We start from the raw sequence: 24,339 nt of genomic DNA on the forward strand, positions 1-24,339 counted from the left end.
TAGAAGAAATCGTTATACCATTTGTGGTGGTTTGTATATGCTTGGCCCAGGAAGTGGCACTATTAGGAGGTGTGGGCCTTGTTGGAGTAGGTGTAACACTGTGGTGTGAAAATCAACTTGGTGATTTCTTCAAAATCAGAGAATATTCTACTTTAAGACCTAGCCATATCACTCTTGTGGATATACCTGCAAGATATCCCCCTATACCAAAGGGATACTTGCTTAACTATGTCCATAGCATCTTTGCTTGTAATATCTAAAACTAGAAACATTCCAGATGTCCCTCAACTGAAGAATGGATAAAGAAAATGTGGTATATCTACACAACAGAATACTATTCAGCTATGTAAAACAAAAGACATCATGAACTTTGTTTACAAATGGATGGAACTTGAGAATACCATCCTGAGTAAGGTAATCAAGAAACAGAAAGGTACCTATAGCATGTACTTATAAGCAGACATTAGCCATAAAGTTATAGTTGTACTATAATCCACAGACCCAAAAAGACTGGATAATAAGAAGTTCCCAAAGGAGCATGCAGGAATCTCACACAGACGGGAAAACTAAGTAGTCATCAGAGGATGGAGAGAGGTAACTTGGTAGGAGAGAAGGAGAGGAGGGGACTAGGGATAGTGATCATGTGTGTGAGAGAGGGAGCTAGCAGTGAGAGTGGAAATCAGTGGAGCACATTTATGGGGTTAGCTGGAGGCTTGGAATGGATGAGGATACAGGAAGTTTATGGGGGTGACCATAGCTGAGATTTCTCCCAGAGGGGGATATAGAACTGAAGTGGCCATCTCCTGTAGCCAGGCAAGACTTCCAGAGGAGGTAGGGGGAGATCGTCAATCCACACACAAACCCTTCAACCCAAATTTGTCCTGAATACAAGATGTACAGCCATAAAGTTGGAGCAGAGATTGATGAAACAGCCCACCAATGTCTGCCCTCACTTGAGACCCATCCCATGTGAAGTAGCCAATCCTTTATACTATTTATGATACTCTGCTATCCTTATAAACAAGAACCTAGCACAACTGTCTTCTGAGAAGCTTTACCCAGCAGCAGATGGAGGCAGATGCAAAGACCCACAGGCAAACATCAGGTGAAGCTCAGTGAGTTTTGTGGAATAGCTAGGGACAAAAGTGAATAATCTGGAGAGGTCAAGGACACCACAAGAAGACCCATAGAGTCAACTAACTTGGCACCATGTGGGTTCACAGAGCCTGGGCCATCAACCAAGGAGCATGCAGGTTCTAGATCTTTTATCTATCTGTAGAAAATGTGCAACTTGTTTTTCATGTAGGACCATAACAAGTAGAACAAGAGCTATCTCAGAGAAGGAGGGAAGAGGACAGTGAGAGGGATTTGTAAAGGTGGGATTGGGAGAAGACAGGGCGGGTGATGTGATTAGGATGTAAAGTAATAAAAAAAATAAATTATGAAAAAGAAAACAAAGCAAAAGATCTGAGAAGTAGAAGAATCTAGCCATGGAGGCTTTGGTGATAAAAGACTCTTAATCCCAAGTGACACCAATTTATCATAACCTTACACATTGTCTTAAGGTTTGTATTCTTGCACAAAAACATCATGACTAAGAAGCAAGTTGGGGAGGAAAGGGTTTATTCAGCCTACTCTCCCACATTGCTGTTCATCACCAAAGGAAGTCAGGACAGAAAATCACACAGGGCAGTGTCAGAGACCATCCTGTGAGAAAGTGATCCCTTCACAAATCTCTTTAACAAATCAAATGGCCTTGTGCTAAGAGCTGGTTGCCACCCCCCTTCCTCCTTATTCCCTTCTTAACACCTAAGGCTGTAAAAGTTGAATAATAGTCCCCTCTTCCCTATCTCTTCCTGAGTTCCCAGGGCATCCAAAGACATGAGCTATGCCTGAGCCCAGCCTGACACCCAAGGCTGTCAAGGAGGATCTATGTTCCAGAGATAAGATGCAGAGTGCCCACCGTTCGGCGCCTGACCTCAGCCCCCATGTCAGCAGATGCCCACTCCTTTGTTCTTTGTATAATTCTCCCTCGACCCCTCCCATATTCCCTGCGATGTATGCTTTAAAAAAAAGGCACCTCAGCATAATAAACGAGACCTTGATAGGTACAATCTACTTGGTCTCCACCTCTCTTTCTTTTCCTCCCATTTCCTTCCAGGTTCGCGGTCCCCCTCGCACCCACGAATAACTGAATCCCGCGGGACGGGATAGGGCAGGGACTTGGAGGTAGGACCTGATGCAGAGGCCATGGAGGGTTGCTGCTTAGTGGATTGTTTCCTCTGGCTTGCTCATCTTACTTTATTATAGAACCCAGGACTACAAGGCCAGGGATGGCACCACCCACAATGGACCCTCCCATCCCTGACCATTAATTGAGAAAATGCCTTACAGCTGGATCTCATGGAGGCATTTGCTCAGGGGAGGCTCCTTTCTCTGTGATAACTTAAACTTGTGTCAAGTTGACACACAAAAACGGCCAGTACACACATACATTTGGATGTTCCAAGAGAGGTACCTGCCACTAAGAAGGAATTCACATTGAGCCTCATCAGACTATGGTTTAGGAATTTTCCATCTTTTAATCTTCCATACAATTCTGATAGTGTTACATACATGGAAATCATCTGGCAAGGGTGGTAGAAATAAGCAGTTCTTTATTATTATTATTATTATTTATTTATTTAATATATCTGAGTACATTGTAGCTGTCATCAGACATACCAGAAGAGGGCATCAGATCCCTTTCGAGATGATTGTGAGATACCATGTGGTTGCTGGGAACTGAACTCAGGAGCTCTGGAAGATCAGTCCATTCTCTTAATCTCTGAGTCATCTCTCCAGCCCAAAACAAGCAGTTCTTACATTTCTTCAGCTCTTTTTTTTTTTTTTTTTTTTTTTTTTTTTTGCTGGATTTCCATTCATGTGACACGATAGGAAGTGATTAGAAGTGTCAGAGGATGAGGGGAAAGTACTAAACAGTGTCCAGATGAAGTTCAAATTAGCCCAGAGGAGCCTTGCTAGAACTCACATAGAGATAATCCGTGGCTATTCTAAGATTGTGCTGCACAAGGTGATACAACCTCTCTGGAAATCAGTCTGGCAGTTACTCAGAAAATTGGACCCAGCTATACCACTCCTGGGCATATACCAAAAAGATGTTCCAACATATAACAAGGACACATGCTCCTATGTTCATAGCAGCATTATTTATAATAGCCAGAAGCTGGAAAAAAAAACCCAGATGTTCTTCAATAGAGCAATGGATACAGAAAATGTGATACATTTACACAATGGAGTACTACTCAGCTATTAAAAGCAATGAATTCATGACATTATTAGGCAAATGGATGGAACTAGAAAATATAATCCTGAGTGAGGTAACCCAATCACAAAAGAACACACACGGTATTCACTCACTAATAAGTGGATATTAGCTCAAAAGCTCAGAATACCCAAGATAAAATTCACAGACCACATGAAGCTCAAGAAGAAGGAAGACAAAAGTGTGGGTACTTCAGTCCTTCTTAGAAGAGGTAACAGAATACTCTCGGGAGAAGTACGGAGACAAAGTGTAGAACAGAGACTGAAGGAAAGGCCATCCAGAGACTGCCCCGCCTGGGGATCATTCCCATATACAGTCACCAAAGCAGACACTGTTGTGCATGTCAAAACGTGCATGCTGTCAGGAGCCTGATATAGCTGTCTCCTGAGAGGCTCTGACAGAGCCTGACATATACAGAGGCAGATGCTCGAAGCCAACCATTGGACTGATCACAGGGTCCCCAATGGAGGAGTTAGAGAAAAGACTGAAGGAGATGAAGGGGTTTGTAACCCCATAGGAAGAATAACATCAAACAGTCAGAGCTCCCAGGGTCTAAACCACTAACCAAGGAGTACATATGGAGGGACCAATGGTTCCATCCTTATATGTAACAGAGGATGGCCTTGTTGGGCATCAATGGGAGAAGAGTCCCTTGATCCTGTGAAGGCTTGATGCTCCATTGTAGTTGAATGAGAGGGCGGGAAGGGAATGGGTGAGTGAGTGAGGTCATGCCCTCATAGAAGCAGGAAGAGGTAGGATGGAACAGGGGGTTTCTGGAGGAGGAAAATCTGGAAAGGGGATAGCATTTGAAATGTAAATAAAATAAAAATGACTACGCATTAAAAAAAGATCTTGCTGCATAGTGGAGAACTCAGAAAAGCATGGCTGAAGACAGTCAATGGAGATGTCTTGTGCCATTTCCTCCTTAGATGCTAATACTTTCTGGACTGTCAAGCTCATGGAACTTAAGAATAGTGAAGTAAACAATACCAGCAGTTTTTCTCAGACGATATGAAAATTGATTCCTGGTGGATGCTGGCTCTCATAAAGTATCCTAGGATTTTCATGTCCTGGGTAGAATCTTGTCTCACTCAGCAAGTCTACTCATTTGACCTGCATTGACTCCAATGTTTCTAAGGCACATTGTGCCCTATCTTATTTTCAAGAAAAGAGTATGATCTATCTATCTATATAATTAATTTGATATATATATATATATATATATATATAATTTGATAGAGATATATCTCCATGCTTTTAACATGTTTGCAATTAAGTGAACAAAATAAACTTTACAAATTATTCTATTCAGACATAATATTTTTAAAGCATTAGATTTTAGTAGCCCAAGAAGAGTTCCTTAATTCATAAGTACACATTGAGAAGGCTTAAAATTAATGAAAATATTTAGAGGAATGGGTTCCTATATTTGTATAGCATCCCATCATTTCTGAGCATTTTGGAATAGACAGAATAGACTTAACATTTTCTGCGGATCATTTTGTATCTCAGGATCTTCACATGAGTTGCAATCTTTTCTGCATCATAATTCACAAAGCCCAAAAGAGCATAAATATACAGTAAGGTGAGAGGGCTTAGTTAGTAGATGTAATGATGGAAGTCCAGCTGAGGCAGGGTAGTCCTCATCTTCCTCAGGTTCAAGAAGAGATGAATTACCAAACGGTAGGCATTTATTAAATGTGCTATTAATTATTATTTCTCATATTGCTTTTGAATATGGAATAAAGATTTGGGAGACACTTAGAAAAGCAAATACTCAGCCAAAAAATATAGATAGATTTTCATGGTTCTGGAACAGGCAACCATAGATCTGCTAGTTATCTTAAGACTAGAAACAAGAACCCCACACTTATCTTTGAGATGCAGCTGGTCCAAGATGGAGTATGTCCTCTCAAGAATAGAGAGACATTTCTAGTTGACTGTAGATGTGGGTTTGACTAAAGACAGTAGAGGAGCTAGTGTCAGCTCTCCCAGAAAGGATCTTCCTGTGTCTTTGGCTTCATCTCTGTGGTACCATTTGTGCATCTTGATTTTGTTGGTTTGCCATTTTCTTTTTCTTGCTTTCAACCAAATCTACCTCCCACCTACTATGAAGAAGCAAAGCCACAGAAATGATGAGGACCCCATTTGGTGCTTTTAATGTGGACAGACCAGGGATGCTGTGATAAGATCTTTAAAATCTCAAGAGATCTTCACTCTGCACAGAAAGGATACTGTGTAAACTACTGGGAGGAGAAGCTGCTGCCTCCTGAGAGCCCTGTGTTGTGCATCTGAGTTCAACATCTTTGAGAAAGCTGGAGTGGCCAAGAACCCCTTAGGCTTGAGGGTATCTCTGAGCATGACTCTCCCAAGAGAGAGAGATACTTAAAATGCATTGGTCTCTACCAGGGACACAGCTTTAACGAATGAGGAAACCAAAGTAGTAAAAGGCAGGAACTCACCAGTTTGAGCAGTGACTTAACTTCCTTTAGTACTCTTGTGAGTCTTGTGAATTTTGCAGCGATTTTTCTGACATTAGATATGAAAGCTCCAACACCAGGGACTGACTTCAGTTCAGCCATATCTGCTGGTACATGCCGCAGGGTGTTGTTCCAGCCAAGCAACATACGTATGGTCACTTTCAAGAGGACCTCAGGCTAGGGAAAAGCATCGAGCATCACATTAAGTAAAGAACAGCAGGTAGAATTGCATGTGATACCTAGAGTAGTATTTGTTCCTTGTGTTATATAATTTCTTGAGGATCATTTGCTGCGAGATGTACTTTTAAAGATCAAGGAGAAGGCAGGCATATCAGATGAAAAGTGCCATTCTTCCTTGGATTGCTCAAATTTCTATTTTTTTCAGTTTTAAAATTTTCATTTTTTTTTTTTCTGTAATGAGCTGCAGCTTGGAGGAGCCAGTGCACTTCTTCTGTTGATTTGATTATTTGATGAGAAAATTGCACCGAGCAGTCACCTGAATCTCCTGTTCTTCTGTTGTGCTATCTCAAACAGGGAGGGAATAATTGTAGCACACCAGGGGATTTTGCCCCAGAAGCCTGGAGCTGAAGAGTGTTCTTTATCCTGGAAATCATGAGAACATTCAGGGAACTGGGGAATGGACTTAGTGAATCCACAAGCAGGACAATGATGTGTTTGATCTTGCTTAGTACTACAGGATGAGTACATAAATTTACGAATGAAGAAAGTGTAGTTAGTGTGTGAGATCTGTAATCTTACTTTCTCAGCTTCTTATTTTTAGCCTAACTTTCTTTTTAAATTCCTTTCTTGTTTTCTTCTTCCTTCTTTCCTTCCTTCCTTTCTTTTTTCACACTTTGGCAAGTTGTTTTATGATATGAACATATCTGAATGGCATTTGACCATAACAACTAACGAAAAAGTAGACAAAATATATAAGCAGACACATAAAGCCATAAATAAAGTAAGTAAATAAATATTTGTCTATTTATTGAAAGGATCAGGGACCAGTTTTATACTCAAGCTCTAATATACTAAAGCAGAACTCTGATCCATCTTTGCTCACTGTAACACTGAATGAATTATTCATTATCTTACTGCCAGGTCACAAAGAAATTATGGACTAGACTCACTCGATACCCTGTGGTTCCACCCAGCAGTTCTCACCATGTCCCTTCCCCTAAACCTCTTCAGCTCAGTGGCTGGGCTTGGCTTCCCTTTCCCTAGCTTCTCAACGCTATAGAAACTTGTGAATTTGGCTATGTGCTCTCTTGCTTCTTGACTTGCCTTGACATCTTTCCTCAGCTCTCTTTTGGCTCCATCTCTTTGTCCCCATTTCCGTTGCTTCTTCTCCTTTTATTAATTAATTAACTAATTAATTTTACTTTTAAATACTTATTTATATATTTACACCCCAAATGCTGCTTCCCCTCCCTTCCCCTGCTTCACAAAGTCTCTCCCCACAACCCTCCCTTTTTCATCTGAGAGGGTAGAGTCCCCTCTAAGTATCATCCTCACTCTGGCACATTAAGTTTTTGCCAGATCAGGCACATCCTCTTCCACTGAGAGCTTACTAAATTCTTTGACTTATTTTTCTTTTATATTTGCATGCTTTCGAAAGAGTTTTATTTGACAAGAAGAAGGAAAAAGGGAAACTGCAAAGAAGAAATTCTAGTAATTAAATAGGACATTATGAGTGTGTTTATTGCACATAAGAGGGGCTTGCATTGCAAGCTCACTTCTGTTTGAAGTTCTTGCCTTTGTTGCCACCTTAACTGACTTGGAGGGGACAGTATTGACCTTCAAAGCCCCTTCACCATAAGACAGGGTCTAGTTACACTTGGAAAACGGTTTTCTTTAGAGAGAGAAGCTCACATCTTACAATGACTCCCAAGTTTGGGGATTTCTGAGAAGTTATTATTTTTACAATTGTCATTACCACTATTGGTTTTCTCCTCTTGCATTATTTCTTTCATTATAGTTCTGATTAATTCAAGCCATCCCCTACAACCCTCCGGCTTTCTGGGGTATCTGCTTTGCACTAAGTGAAACATGCTGATGGAAAGTAGCCCCCAGCACCCAAAAGAGGAATGCAGAGAGTGTTCTCAGGCATGGATTTTAGGGCTTTGTGTCACAAGTGGAAACATTTTAATTAAAAAAAAAATAATTAAAAATACCAAAATGTGTTTTAGAAAAAAAAAGAATCACTTAAAGACTTTTTTCCCTTAAATGTATAGATTTCATCAAACTATTTGGTTCTTTTGGGTCTATCTCAGCAGTATATGACTCATTGTGCCTTTGTAGGTATATTATATGACGTTTACATCATAGCGCTTCCCCATGGAGCTGAGGTATTGTCCAGATATTGTGTGATAACTCCTCATGGAAGAAGCCAGAAAAAAAGTATGGTACTTACAAACTCATTGAATATTTGTGAAGTGGGGTGATTGGTGTTCTCAGATAGGCCACGTGCCTGATTAAGCATGTGCTTGAGAGTCAGCTGGCATTGCCTCATTTGTTACTTGACACATGGGCACAGAGTCTACACTCTCCCCCAGAAGCATGTTTGAAAATAGTGATATCAGGAGTGCCCCTGCCATAAAGAAAAACGTCACATATATGGCCTACTCATGTGAAGTTACAGGCAACAGACTGTCTAGGAAGGTCTTGTCTAGACACAGAGCCCTCACTTGCACAACCTAGCTGGCTTGGGAGAACAAACATCATCCATTGTGAAAATTACCTCAATCCTCTATCCTTCATGCTATGATGAGACAGGTGCTGTGCTAGGACCTCAGGTCTGATCACATGCACTTGACAAATTTGTGACAATGATTTGTCCTGACTTCATCAAGGCACTTTTGGCAGATAGCCCTCTAAAAATGGTTATTTACTATTGGGAGAGAAAAGATCAAATATGTACCACATTAAAAAGGCTTTTAAGCATTAGGAGTGGTATACAGAGGACTTCCAGAAAAAAAAATATGAGGACCAAACTGGGGTGTGGTAGATAAAATGTTTGCCATAAAGACTGAAGACTGGAAAAGCAAAAGCCTTGTGGAAAATGAAGCCCTGGGTAAGTCTAGCCTTCTTATAAGGCAGAGACAGGGAATCCCCAGAAAAAGCTGGATAGGAAAAAGCCTTATAGGTAGATTGGCATAGTTGAGATGCATCAGTGAATAAGGTGGATGATCTATTAAAGATGATTCCTGATATAAACCTCTAGCCTCCAAGGATCACACATGCATGAGAAGATGCACACATAAATCAGATGAAATGAAATACACATGAAAATGAAAATGTGTAAACCCTCCAAAAAGCAAAAGCAAAAAAGCACAAACCAAAACTTAAAAAAAAATGTCAAAAACCCCTAAGACTAAGAAACTAAGCTCCACAGAATCTTTAATAGATGGAATTTGAAATGTCCAATTTATGGGAAGGGAATTATTAAAGATTGAGATGTAGGAAGTAGCTAATATCACATAGACCAAATAATTAAAAACAATAGAAAAATTATTGTGTGAAAGTTATTAATCAAATACTTTAAAATCAAAATCAAATTCTTGTCAAAATTCACAGCATCTCAATTTTTCAAAGAACACGAAGATTCCATGATTTTAGTTTATATTTGGTAAACACACAAACACACACACACACACACACACACACACACACACACACGCACACACACATTATATTGCTTATTGAAGAGATATATCAGTTTAGATATGTTACTTTTCTGTCTCACATTTCATAAAAATTTCAGTTATAAATTCAAATTTTCATATTTCTTTTATTTTTGAATTTATAATACATTTATGTCATTTTGTATGCACAGCCTTCTCTAAAACTTTCCCATGTAGCCCTTCTTGTTTCCTCTCAGATTCAGGGCCTCTCTTCTTATTAATTATCATTACATACGTATATGCACCAATTCAGTTTTCTTAAATATATTATCAATAATATAAAGACTAAAATTTGATATCAGCATGCTTTTCTTTTTCCAAAATCATTTGGTTTGAGGCAAATTCTCAAGACAATATAAGAGACATGTCTGTTAGTATTGTTCACTTTAGGATGACACTGAGAGTATCACTAGGTTGATTCAAGTCAGTCAGTCTAGAGCAGTAACCTAGGACCAGGAAAGTTTACCTGCTTTCTTATGGAGTTGTGACACATTGGACCTATATTCTCCCGTGGTCTCATTCCAAATAAATTCTCATTTGAGATGGGTCATTTCTTGTCCTAAGGCTGCTCTAGACATTTGAGATTGTGCCAAGCTCTCCTAAGACTCTGGATAAGAGATGTCAGTAATATGAATATCTTGTTTTCTTCTTGTCCTCCCTACTTCAGTTGAGACAACACAAACTCAAGAAATTGCTGCATTTCTCTGGAACAAGGAAGCTTTCTATTAGAATTGTTGAATTAAAAGTCTTATGTACCATGTGCCTTTTATAAGTTTTCTGAAGTACTACATGAAATCAAGAAATTACTGTATCCAAGTGCAGCTTAGTGTAAAATGAATTCCTTTGGGAGAAGCACAAGTGAAGAAATACTTACAGGAGCATGGTTGAGTCAAAGACAGCTGCATACTTTAAAATTTTCAGTAGTGTGGATACCAACTGAGGAGAGCTACTTTTCTAGAATCCTTTCCTCAGGTAAAGTCACACCACCTATGTAGTCCTCCAGACCACTCCCAAAGGTGTGTAGAGATGGCTACAGGAGGAAATGACACTTGAAATCCCAGATGAGGGTCCTGTGATCTTGATTCTTCCAGTAGTGTTGACAGTCTCATCACCATTATGGTTGTTCCACACATACACACACACACACACACACACACACACACACACACACATATATTGTTGTCCTTATTTCTACACATGGCCTTCAGTTAGATCATAAATCAGCACTTGCAGATGTTATACAGAGGAATGCAGCAATTTCCTAATGCTTCATCCTTTCCCTCAGGCTCTTACACTCTGCTGTCAACTATTCAGCAAAGTTTACTGATCAATGAAATGTGTGATAAAGTCTCTTTTGATTCTTTTATGAGCTTTGGAACACCATGTCACAGTAAGGATAATAAAATAATAACATTATTTTAATTGATATGACTCTCTCCCAGTAGCCCCCAACCTCTGTTGAATGGGTCATGCTACCTAGACTGACAACAGCTGTCATGTGTGCTATAAATATATTTTGCATTTCCATTGAAGAGACACCATTACTATGGTAAATCTTATAAAGGACAAGATCTAATTGGGGCTGGCTTACACTTTCAGAGGCTGAGTCTATTATCATCATGGCAGGAAGTATGGCAGTCTCTAGGCAGACACAGTAGGGGTGATGCTGAGAGTTCTGTATCTAGATATGAAAGTAACCAGGAAGAGGTTGACTCTTCTGCAGGCACCCAGCAGGAGGATCTAAGAGATGATCCACACACTGACATCATACTTCCTCCAACAAGGCCATACCTACTCCAACAAGGTTACACCTCCTAATAGTTTCACTCCCCAGGCCAAGCTTATTCAAACCACCACAGCATATCATTTTTATTTATCAAAATAACAGTGTAAGCCTCCCTAGTGGGAAAGATTAGGACCCTCCCAGACACAGATTTTGTCAAGGTTTAGAATACAAAATGTAGGTTCCCATTTCAAACAAATCTTTAACTAAATCAGAAAGTAGTTAGTTGACTGTATCCATGAATGCTGTGCCACTATTGGAATAACAGTTATATTTTCCTATAATTGTGATTTTGTTAACAAGCATCTTAGCAGGTCATTTCTTGACCTGCTAAGATTTCTTGACCTGCTAAGACTTCACCCTAGTATCCAGTATATTTTGGCCTTAACAAATCAGAAAGCACAGTGTCAGTCCCTAGCTCAAGCTCAGACTTAATTACCCATACACCAAAACCAAAGCCTATTATGTCTTCATTAGTAGGCTCTCTACTTTTGGTTTTGACATATGTTAGAGCAGCACATGTGCTGTTTGGTGGGCCTTTAAGGCCTCCTTGGTTAAGCACAGTCTGGACAGCAAGTGCCTTGTCATCATCACCTTTCAGTAATGTTATGAGTTTGTAATTTTTTCCCACCATGTGCTGTACCTATGTTGAAATTCTTACCAGCTATGTTTATAGTTCCTTTACGTATTTAAGGTATGTTAGTGCTGTATAATGCCAGTTTTCAGGTGGCATGGGCATGGCTTCTGAATGTTTTGTTACTTTCTCTATGCAAGCGAAATTTGTTGAGGAATACACCATGCAGCGTTACCCTTGAAACACCAAGAAAGGTTACAAAATGTACAAAGATCCCATTGCTGTTAGAACCATTTCCTCTAAGTGCCTTCAACAGATTGTGTGTTAGTCACTACTTATTTAGCTCTTGAAAATACACTACTATACTCCATAATCCACTTGGCTTCCTCAGTTTTAGCCACCTCAAAGGGCCAAGCAACTGGCAAGATCCAGACATACTGTTCTGGCCAAGGGGAAATGGATGATAATGCACATTGACATTTGCTACACTCCCTCATTTTACTGGCTCCACTATGTGATCTACTCCATGGTAGCTTTGCAATGGCTTCTTGGTGTCACATCCTGCAGCTGGGTTTTCCTAACAGTTTTCATTTTGGTTATGTACTAAGTTCAACTTACAATTGACCTCCTCAGAGAAACTCTCCATCTTTGGTAAACATCATTTATAACAGCATGCTCATTCAACCCAATGAAGGTTTTCCAGTAGAGAGATGAACACTATAATTTCTATCATATAAATTATTTTATGACCAACTTCTTTCTTTCTTTCTTTCTTTCTTTCTTTCTTTCTTTCTTTCTTTCTTTCTTTCTTTCTTTCTTTCTTTCTTCCTTCCTTCCTTCCTTCCTTCCTTCCTTCCTTCCTTCCTTCCTTCCTTCCTTTCTTTCTTTCTTTCTTTCTTTCTTTCTTTCTTTCTTTCTTTCCTTCTTTCCTTCTTTCTCTCTCTCTCTCTTTCCTCTCAGAAATGTTGATCTATTGTTGCCCTGTTCTTATAGTTAATTTTGAGGTGGCCATGAATTAGATTTATTTTTCATTAATTTACTTATTCACTTTACATCAGAATTTCACCCCTCCCTCCTCTGCTCCCAGTCCCACATATACACCCTTTCTTGCATCTTCTCGCTTTAAAAACACAATTCTAGTGACATTTACATCAATAGATCTATTCTTTTTTTAAGAAACTTTTTTGAGAAGAACAATTGAATGTCTTTCTTGTATAAGTCCAATAGAAATAAATATATTAATAAGATACAACAATAATTTCCACTTAGAGTCTTTTATTCATGTATTGTGCTAGGTGCTATAGGTAAGTTTAACTTAGCATAAATTATATTATATTTATGTTGGGGAAACTGATACAAAAAAATTTAATTTCCCAAGGTCCAGACAAATTGATTATCTGAAAAACTGGTAGTTAAGGCATGGTTTTGTTCCAACCAATAGAAAATTCACATTACATTAATTAACCATTTCCAAATGCACATCAGCCACACTTAGCATATTCATAGTATTTCAAGTTTCAAAGTACTTTTGTGTCCCCCCCAAACCCTCCATATTTATTAAGTGTAAACTCCCCATTTTGATGCTCCTCTGGCAGTTGGATTTGCTTCTGTGCTTATGGTTTTAGATATTCTGAAAATTGATATATGTGAAATTGTTTAACATGTGACTTTTGTATTTGCATTCCTGTTCTTGAGGATTAGTCAAAGAAGCAGTAAAAATGGTTCTATCTAAAAATAAAATAGAGTTTCAGTGCTCAATTCTACAAGACATGTAAAGATACATGGAAACCAAGGGTTCTCAAAATAGCCCATGGAACAGAAAAGAAAGAAACCCTAACAAACTCATTCTATGAAGACAGAATTATTTTCTCACCAAAACCAGAGAAGCCCACCTTAAGCAGAACAAATTATACATTATTCCTCTCCTAAGCATACAGGCAAGTTTTCTGTATAATATGACTGATGCTAACTAAATGCATTAATATATTTTAAAAATGATCATTGACCATGTCCAGTTAGTCTCATTCTGGGAAGACAAGGATGGTTCAGCATATGCTAGTCAACTGATGTCTCACACCAAATAAACAGGTCTAAGCACTGAAATCTGATGATCATTTTAATAGGAACAGAAAAGTCACCATAGAAGGTAGAACCTACTGTCACGATATAAACACTGAAGAAACAAGAAATACAGTGTCACACCTCAACATAAGAAAGGAAATATGTGAACAACCTGCAACTATCATCATCTAAAGTGACAAGGACAGCAAAGCCTTTCCCCTACAGTCATGAAAAGAGAGGGAGAGAGAGAGAGAGAGAAAGAGAGAAAGAGAGGGAGAGGGAGAGGGAGAGGGAGAGGGAGAGGGAGAGAGAGAGAGGTCCATGTTCCTCACTATATGGTACTTAACAATCTTTGTTGGGGCATGAAACAAGAGATAGAAATACATAGGCTATAAACAGGGAACAGAGAAATCAAAGTTACTATATTTATATAATATATTTACTATTCTTTATAGTTTTTAAAATTTTAGCTAGAACAACAAAGCAAATATTTAAATACTGAAGAAAAATTTAAGAACAACAAAGCAAATATTTAAATACTGAAGAAAAATTTAAGAACAACAAAGCAAATATTTAAATACTGAAGAAAAATTTAAAGCAGACAGTAGATGGGAAAACTCCCATGCCTATTAACTGGCAGAATTCATACTATGAAAATGTCTGTATTACCAATATCTATCTACAGATTTAGTGAAACCCCCATCCAAATTCTAATGTTGTCAATGATAACAAACTCTATAATTAATATAGAAATACAAACCACCAAATAGACAATGTAATGCTAAGCTCTAAGTGTAGTGCTGGAGGAAACACAATCCTGATTTCTCTTAAAGTACTGTACCTGTAATAATAAAACAGAATGCTCCTGGCACAAAAACTAGACATGTGGGCCAATGAAATGGAACAAAAGACTCCAAAGACTCCAAAATGAAGTGACCAAGGTCCTGAAACATACATTGCATGAAAGGAATGAAAGTGATTGCCAATAAATTGTACTCAGAAATCTCAGTATCTATATGTTGAAGATGAAAAACATATCCATAGTTCTAACTCTGTACACATTAAATCCAGAATGGGTGCAAGTGTTAATATGGGCTATGAACATTGAAGTGGTAGAGGAACTTTTCAGGATACAAGCATTGGAAGATCGTTCGGAAGGGACTGCATCAGGAGATTCAACAAATGCTGAGAAAGATGTGAAGACACAGCAACTTTCATGCATCATGGGTGTAAATGGAAACCACTGCAGCCCTTACAGAAGAAGAGAAGCCAGATCTGAAGAAAAGCATCATGCTTTTGTCATATGCAAACATGTGTGCTTAAAATAAGTAAATACAATATATGTATATTATATAAGAGCAGAATTGATATTAAGAGTAGAGAACAGGGCCTAAAGGAGAGCATGTACGGGAAATAAGGAAATGGGGAATGAAATAGGCAAAATGTCACATATCTTCTTTTTGTCTGTAAAGCAGATTTAATCATAAACAACTATGCATACATGCACACATGTATTTGACATACATAGTGGAAAGAAGAATTTGTTTCTGAATCCCGATGAGCTGAATTTTATCCCTGAAACCCACATAAATGTGAAAGGAGAGATCAAATTTTATACTTTTGATGTGAAAGCAGACACAGGAAGATATTGCCAGAGGACAGGACCATAGAGGAGGGGAGAAAAGAGGGACACTTGTAGTAGAGAAGGAAATGAGAACTAGAAACAGGGAGATGTGCACAAGAAAATGGCTTAAAGATAACACATATTTGTGTACTAATTTAAAGGAAAACCTAACAAGAAAAAATAGAAATGCAGTGGCACCAATGAGATAAGAGCATATATATTCTCTACTCAGGAAAAAACAAAATAAAGTGACTATTAGTATCTGATAGATGGGGATTTTAATATGAAATTCTTACCTACAAAGAACACAGAACATTGCACAAGGATAAACAGGTCTGTCCAAGGTCTGAAGAGATGACTTACTAGATAAAAGCACTGACTCTTGCAGAGGACCCAGGTTCCATTCTTAGCATGTACATGTTAGATCACTATTGTCTATCTCTAGTTCCGGGGGATTTGATGCCCTCCCCTGGTGTTTGTGCCGTGGTGGACACCAGGAATGCCTATGGAGTACAGATATACTATAGGCAAAACACTGCTACACACACACACACACACACACACACACACACACACACACACACACACACTTTAAAAGGTGTGTTAAGCAAGTAGACATTAAAATCTCAAATATGTATACAGCAAGCAAAAATTGCCCAAATACCCAAATAACAAAATGTAATAAGCTGAAAGGAGCAAAAGAAATCAAGATTTATGACCTGAAAAAAAGTCCTATTTCTGAAACTGAGACTGGGAGGTAAAACAGAATCAATGCTGGAGCAGATACCATGTCCAAGACAGACCACATCTCAGCCCTAAGACCGAGCTCAGCCAACTGACATACACTGTTGTCTCAGACAACCATGGAGGAAAAGTAAAAATCTGTAGTGGAAACCTGTACAAATTAATAAGCGCACTTCTTAACAACCCATATGTGATAAAGGACATTAGCAAAGATAAAATTTGCAAGAAGCCCTGGCTAAAATACAGGACAGCGACACTACAAGAACAAGCATAAGCAGCAGTGGCAGTGCCCGGGAGTCTGAAAGGAGAAATGGGAAGGAGGGAAGTCTGAAATCAGTTATCTATGCCACTCTGGAGAAACTTGGGACAATAGAAAAAGAGGAATGAGGTAAAAAGATCATGCAAAGTCATAGCAAGCAAGGAAACAGAAAGTCAGGTGAACACACTGCCCTTTCTCTGAAAAGCATCAATGCAGTTCATGACATCCTAGGGAGATAGACAAGATGGAAGGACACAGGCAGCAGCTGTGGTGGGAGAAGCATGGCATCCCTCCCTGGCTCCTGTGTTCAAGGTCCAGAGCCTTCCTGCTGCTGTCCTTTCGGATGTAAGATTAAGCTAACACTTTGTTGTCAATTTCATTTAGCACTGGTTGAGATAAAGATATTGAACAATTTAAGGGCAAACAGCAACAACATGGGAGAAAAAACAGAAAAGAAAAAAGCAAATAGAGTAGAAAATAAAAGAACAGCTATAAGTAAAAAAGCCACCCTGAATATACATACTGGGAAGCTATGCATGGTTCAGTCCTAGCATTCTAAAAGTCCAAAAGACTGAGGGGAGACATTATTTTGAGATTGGGGAGAGCCTGTGCTATGTATGAGTTTAGTTTAAGGCAGCTTCTGGTACAGAGTGAGACAGTCAAACAAAGAGAGAACACATACATACAAAATGCTAACACATTTAAAACCCCGATTGCCAATTAAAATAATATTAGCAAATAACTTTGTGAAAGGGAAAAAAATCAAACATGCAAACAAACAAACAAATAAGTAAAACTCAAAACTAGGAAAGATGAAACAGCCAACTGTACTATACATCAGTTTGTGACCTTAGGACTTCTAAGACAGGCTGTGATTCTTTGTACTATATATTGTAAAAGCCCATCTTGGCAGCTGAGGCAGGAGTTAAGGCTAAAGAAGTGCTTTTGTGATAGTAACTTACTCTTGATAATCCTTTATAGCAAACTGTTACCAAGAGCTTAGATGCTTCCTCTGACTTAGTCTCTAACTAGGTGGTGTAGGGAACCTGATTTGATGCCCCAGATAAACATCTCTGGTTCCTTATAATGTGTTCCTCTATGCCACAACTACATCTGGGATCTCAAACCCTGCTACCACCATTAAGAACAGTGTCACCAGCTTTTGGAAATGGGGATAGCGGAAGGTCAAGATGCAGCTGTTAGGGCTGGAGATATGGCTCAACAGTTAAGAGTACTGACTGCTCTTCCCTAGGTCTTGAGTTCAATTCCCAGCAACCACATGGTGGCACATAACCATCTATTGTGAGAGCTGATGCCTTCTTCTGGTGTCTCTGAAGAGAGCAATGGTGTGCTCATATATATAAAGTAAATAATCTTCAAAAAAGAAAGATGTAGCTGCTAGAGTTTCCTGGTGTCATGGCAGATCCATCAAGGTTCACCATTGGAGGAATGAGATTTAATAAGGCTTACAAGATTAGGTTTTAGTTGTTGTGCTCAGAGATTGAGTTACCATTGTTTCTGAGCTAAGTTTGTGTTGTGTTTCTCTTCTTGTGGTAATTTGACTGGGTTCCAGAGTGAGAGGTATGGTGGCAGAGTGTGGGTTTGCCTGATGTGCACCACAATGGCCGTTGGGGATTTGATGCATGGGACTGATGTAGTAACGATCCGCCAGTGGGAATCTAGTGAGCTGGGTGGAGAGATTTTGGAATTCTGAGTCAGAGTCTCCATGAGGTAATAACAGCCATTGTCTGCCAGTGCATGGCTGGCCAGCCCCACAGGGAAGAGAGCTGCTAGCAGTAGCTCGGGAAGCCTGTGGGAGTTTTGTTTCTACCGGGTTGCTGGGTGTTGTGGTGGCTGACTGCAGGGTGGATGGTCACTGCTTGTGGCTGACGTGGCAATTATCTGTCAAGGGAGCTAAGGAGCTCCAGCCCAGAGAGAGACCACTGAGTTGAGATAACCCATCTAGGGACATGTGGCCCGCTGGTGCCCCGCAGTAGCATGGGAACTTGACCGTCTCTTTTAGTATTTCCCACAACAGGTGGTACCCAACAAGGGGCAATTTAAGATCCACTAGAAATTTAAGATTAGTAGCCTTAGAGAGTTAAAGTTTCATTTTCCAAGTCAGAGAAAGGTAGTACAAGACAAGTCATGTGACTCAAGCGCAGGCATTGAAACAGAGCAGGCCCTGAGGTCCCCTTCTGTGGGCAATTGCAGGCTTCTCTGAGTTAGGAGAAGAATGAAGTTGCCTACCTTTTAGGGTAGAGGGAACTGTGGATTTAAAATTGGGATTATTTGCTTTTAGGATAGATTTGTATATATATTCTGTCCGGATCACATGGGGAATTTCACCTGCGGTTTGGAACTAGGATAGGGAAAATTAGTCACTGACTCCAGAGTAGAGAGGCAGTGATAATATTGCCTACTAAGTACAGGTATTATTTTATATGGTCTGTGGCTCCAGGTAGAGAGATCAACAGGAAGATATACAGGTATTAATAAAATATGTCTATAGCTCCAGGCAGATTGCTGAACAGATAAGTGATATAACAAGATGGCTGCTATAGGCAGAGAGCTGAACAGTAAGATGGTATAAGATTGCTTTATATGCTTCACAGGGTACTCAAAATCTGTCTAACATGAGCTCCATGGGAATCTTGGTAATTTTTTAAAATCCTGCTTGGCAAAATAAAGGCTTAAGAATAGGCACATACTGTATTTTAGTTTACTTAATTTTAATTTGGTTTGTTCTAACTTTCAAAATGGTTGTGATTTTGAGTTTTGGGGTTTTATTATTCCTATGGAAAAGAGGGCAGGATACAAGCTTTCCTGGTTGCTGACTGAAGGATATGCTATTTTGGGAAAAAGGTTTTATGTTTGCATGTTTAGAAAAGGTGATTAGGGTTTTTACATCTTCCAGAGTTATATGGGTCAGATATGATGAAGGGAAACTCCCAGAGGACTAGATTCCAGAGAATCAATCAAAAAAATCTGTCTTGATGATACTAAAATTTTGTTGTGAGATTTGTATATTACAGAATATATAGCCTTGGTGAATCTCCTCATCAGTCATGCTGAACTGACCTGCTTGAACTCCTGATGTCCTGGACTTTCAGATGAATCCAATTCAGGCACAAACCTCAGAGACTAAATCAATTGTTGATGTGGCCTTCTTAAGGCCAACGAACTCCCCTATTTTCCCTCCCCTCCCCTGGCCTTCAAAATATCTCAACATCCATATTCAGCTTAAAGAAGTTATGAAGAAGAAAAGCGCCGGGGTAGCTAGGGCGCAGGGTCGGGTGACACTCACCAGCTACCCATGACCCCCGCCACAGGATTTTGAGACTGCTGGTGAGTGGAACACAGCTTCTGCTCCAGTCCAATCACGCGAGACCTGAGACTGCTTTGGTTGGGGAGGCAGAAATCCGGCCTCAGTAGGGCCACAAGCCTCTCGGTCAGAAAAGCGCCCAGTAGCTAGGGCGCAGGGTTGGCTGACACTCGCCAGCTACCCACAACACCCGCCACAGGATCTTAAGACTTCTGGTGAGTGGAACACAGCTTCTGCTCCAATCCAATTGCGCACGGGACCTGAGACTGCATTAGTTAGGGAAGCAGAAAACCGGCCTGAGTAGGACCACAGGGCTCTTCCGGCCGGACCAGCACAGGGGTAGCTAGAGCGCAGGGTCGGCTGACACCCGCCAGCTACCCACGACCCCCGCCACAGGATTTTGAGACTGCTGGTGAGTGGAACACAGGTTCTGCTCCAATCTTTAAACAGTGACAACGACAACAACTAACCCCAGAGATTACCAGATGGCGAAAGGTAAACGTAATAATCTTACTAACAGAAACCAAGACCACTCACCATCATCAGAACCCAGCACTCCCACTTCGCCCAGTCCAGGGCACCCCAACACACCGGAAAAGCTAGACATGGATCTAAAAGCATATCTCATGATGATGGTAGAGGACTTCAAGAAGGACTTTAATAACACACTTAAAGAAATACAAAGGAACACTGGTAAACAGGTAGAAGACATTAAAGAGGAAGCACAAAAATCCCTCAAAGAATTGCAGGAGAACACTGCTAAAGAGTTACAAATCCTTAAAGAAAAACAGGATAACATAATCAAACGGGTAGAAGTCCTTACAGAAAAACAGGAAAACACATCCAAACAGATGATGGAATTGAACAAAACCATACTAGACCTAAAAAGGGAAGTAGACACAATAAAGAAAACCCAAAATGAGGCAACACTGGAGATAGAAACCCTAGGAAAGAAATCTGGAACCATAGATACCAGCATCAGCAAAGAATACAAGAGATGGAAGAGAGAATCTCAGGTGCAGAAGATTCCATAGAGAACATCGGCACAACAATCAAGGAAAATGGAAAATGCAAAAAGATCCTAACTCAAAACATCCAGGAAATACAGGACACAATGAGAAGACCAAACCTACGGATAATAGGAGTGGATGAGAATGAAGATTTTCAACTCAAAGGACCAGCAAACATTTTCAACAAAATTATAGAAGAAAACTTCCCAAATCTAAAGAAAGAGATGCCCATGAACATACAAGAAGCCTACAGAACTCCAAATAGACTGGACCAGAAAAGAAATACCTCCCGACACATAATAATCAGAACAACAAATGCTCTAAATAAAGACAGAATACTAAAAGCAGTAAGAGAAAAAGGCCAAGTAGCATATAAAGGCAAGCCTATCAGAATTACACCAGATTTCTCACCAGAGACTATGAAAGCCAGAAGATCCTGGACGGATGTTATACAGACACTAAAAGAACACAAACTCCAGCCCAGGCTACTATACCCAGCCAAACTCTCAATTAACATAGATGGAGAAACCAAAGTATTCCACGACAAAACAAAATTCACACATTATCTCTCCAGGAATCCAGCCCTTCAAAGAATAAAAACAGAAAAAAACCAATACAAGGACAGGAACCACGCCCTAGAAACAACAAGAAGGTAATCCATCAACAAACCTAAAAGAAGACAGCCACAAGAACAGAATGCCAACTTTAACAACAAAAATAACAGGAAACAACAATTACTTTTCCTTAATATCTCTTAAAATCAATGGACTCAACTCCCCGATAAAAAGATATAGACTAACAAACTGGCTACACAAACAAGACCCAACATTTTTCTGCTTACAGGAAACTCATCTCAGAGAAAAAGATAGACACTACCTCAGAATGAAAGGCTGGAAAACAATTTTCCAAGCAAATGGTATGAAGAAACAAGCTGGAGTAGCCATTCTAATATCTGATAAGATTGACTTCCAACCCAAAGTCATTAAAAAAGACAGGGAGGGACACTTCATACTCAACAAAGGTAAAATCCTCCAAGAGGAACTATCAATCCTGAATATCTATGCTCCAAATACAAAGGCAGCCACATTCATTAAAGAAACTTTAGTAAATCTCAAAGCACACATTGCACCTCATACAATAATAGTGGGAGACTTCAACACACCACTTTCACCAATGGACAGATCATGGAAACAAAAACTAAACAGGGACACAGTGAAACTAACAGAAATTATGAATCAAATGGATCTGGCAGATATCTACAGAACATTCTATCCTAAAACAAAAGGATATACCTTCTTTTCAGCACCTCATGGTACCTTCTCCAAAATTGACCACATAATTGGTCACAAAACAGGCCTCAACAGATACAAAAATATTGAAATTGTCCCATGCATCCTATCAGATCACCATGGACTAAGGCTGATCTTCAATAACAAAATAAATAATAGAAAGCCAACCTTCACGTGGAAACTGAACAACACTCTTCTCAATGATACCTTGGTCAAGGAAGGAATAAAGAAAGAAATTAAGGACTTTTTAGAGTTCAATGAAAATGAAGCCACAACATACCCAAACTTATGGGACGCAATGAAAGCATTTCTAAGAGGAAAACTCATAGCTCTGAGTGCCTCCAAAAGGAAACTAGAGAGAGCACACATTAGCAGCTTGACAACATACCTAAAAGCACTAGAACAAAAGGAAGCAAAATCACCCAAGAGGAGTAGACAGCAGGAAATAATCAAACTCAGGGGCGAAATCAACCAAGTGGAAACAAGAAGAACTATTCAAAGAATCAACCAATCAAGGAGCTGGTTCTTTGAGAAAATCAACAAGATAGATAAACCCTTAGCCAGACTCACTAGAGGGCACAGGGAAAGCATCCTAAGTAACAAAATCAGAAATGAAAAAGGAGACATAACAACAGATCCTGAAGACATCCAAAACACCATCAGATCCTTCTACCAAAGGCTATACTCAACAAAACTGAAGAACCTGGATGAAATGGAGAAGTTCCTAAACAGATACCAGGTACCAAAGTTGAATCAAGATCAGGTTAATGATCTAAACAGCCCTATATCCCCCAAAGAAATAGAAGCAGTCATTAATAGTCTCCCAACTAAAAAAAGCCCAGGACCAGATGGGTTTAGTGCAGAGTTCTATCAGACCTTCAAAGAAGATCTAATCCCAGTTCTTCACAAACTATTCCACAAAATAGAAACAGAAGGTACTCTACCCAACTCATTCTATGAAGCCACAATTACTCTGATACCTAAACCACAAAAAGACCCAACAAAGATAGAAAACTTCAGACCAATATCCCTTATGAATATTGATGCAAAAATCCTCAATAAAGTTCTTGCTAACCGAATCCAAGAACACATCAAAACAATCATCCATCCTGACCAAGTAGGTTTCATCCCAGGGATGCAGGGATGGTTCAATATTCGGAAATCCATCAACGTAATCCAGTATATAAACAAACTCAAAGACAAAAACCACATGGTCATCTTGTTAGATGCAGAAAAAGCATTTGACAAGATCCAACACCCATTCATGATAAAAGTCTTGGAAAGATCAGGAATTCAAGGCCCATACCTAAACATGATAAAAGCAATCTACAGCAAACCAGTAGCCAACATCAAAGTAAATGGTGAGAAGCTTGAAGCAATCCCTCTAAAATCAGGGACTAGACAAGGCTGTCCACTTTCTCCATACCTATTCAACATTGTACTTGAAGTCCTAGCCAGAGCAATTCGACAACAAGAGGAGATCAAAGGGATACAAATTGGAAAAGATGAAGTCAAAATATTACTTTTTGCAGATGATATGATAGTATATATAAGTGACCCTAAAAATTCCACCAGAGAACTCCTAAGCCTGATAAACAGCTTCGGTGAAGTAGCTGGATATAAAATTAACTCAAACAAATCAATGGCCTTTCTCTACACAAAGAATAAACAGGCTGAGAAAGAAATTAGGGAAACAACACCCTTCTCAATAGTCACAAATAATATAAAATATCTTGGCGTGACTCTAAGGAAGTGAAAGATCTGTATAATAAAAACTTCAAGTCTCTGAAGAAAGAAATTATAGAAGATCTCAGAAGATGGAAAGATCTCCCATGCTCATGGACTGGCAGGATCAACATTGTAAAAATGGCTATCTTGCCAAAAGCAATCTACAGATTCAATGCAATCCATATCAAAATTCCAAATCAATTCTTCAACGAATTAGAAAGTGCAATCTGCAAATTCATCTGGAATAACAAAAAACCTAGGATAGCAAAAATTCTTCTCAAGGATAAAAGAACCTCTGGTGGAATCACCATGCCGGAACTAAAGCTTTACTACAGAGCAATTGTGATAAAAACTGCATGGTACTGGTATAGTGACAGACAAATAGACCAATGGAATAGAATTGAAGACCCAGAAATGAACCCACACACCTACGGTCACTTGATCTTCAACAAGG

General features: G+C 39.4%; 1 pseudogene; it reads right to left on the reverse strand.

Annotated features, from left to right (window-relative positions):
* Positions 1-4,804: 4,804 nt before the first annotated feature.
* LOC147001037 (prolactin-5A1-like) lies at positions 4,805-10,393 on the reverse strand (annotated as a pseudogene).
* Positions 10,394-24,339: the final 13,946 nt, after the last annotated feature.

Source organism: Mus caroli, unplaced genomic scaffold, assembly GCF_978045245.1.
Source record: "Mus caroli unplaced genomic scaffold, Mus_caroli_1 scaffold_15, whole genome shotgun sequence".
NCBI classification, from domain to species: Eukaryota; Metazoa; Chordata; class Mammalia; order Rodentia; family Muridae; genus Mus; species Mus caroli.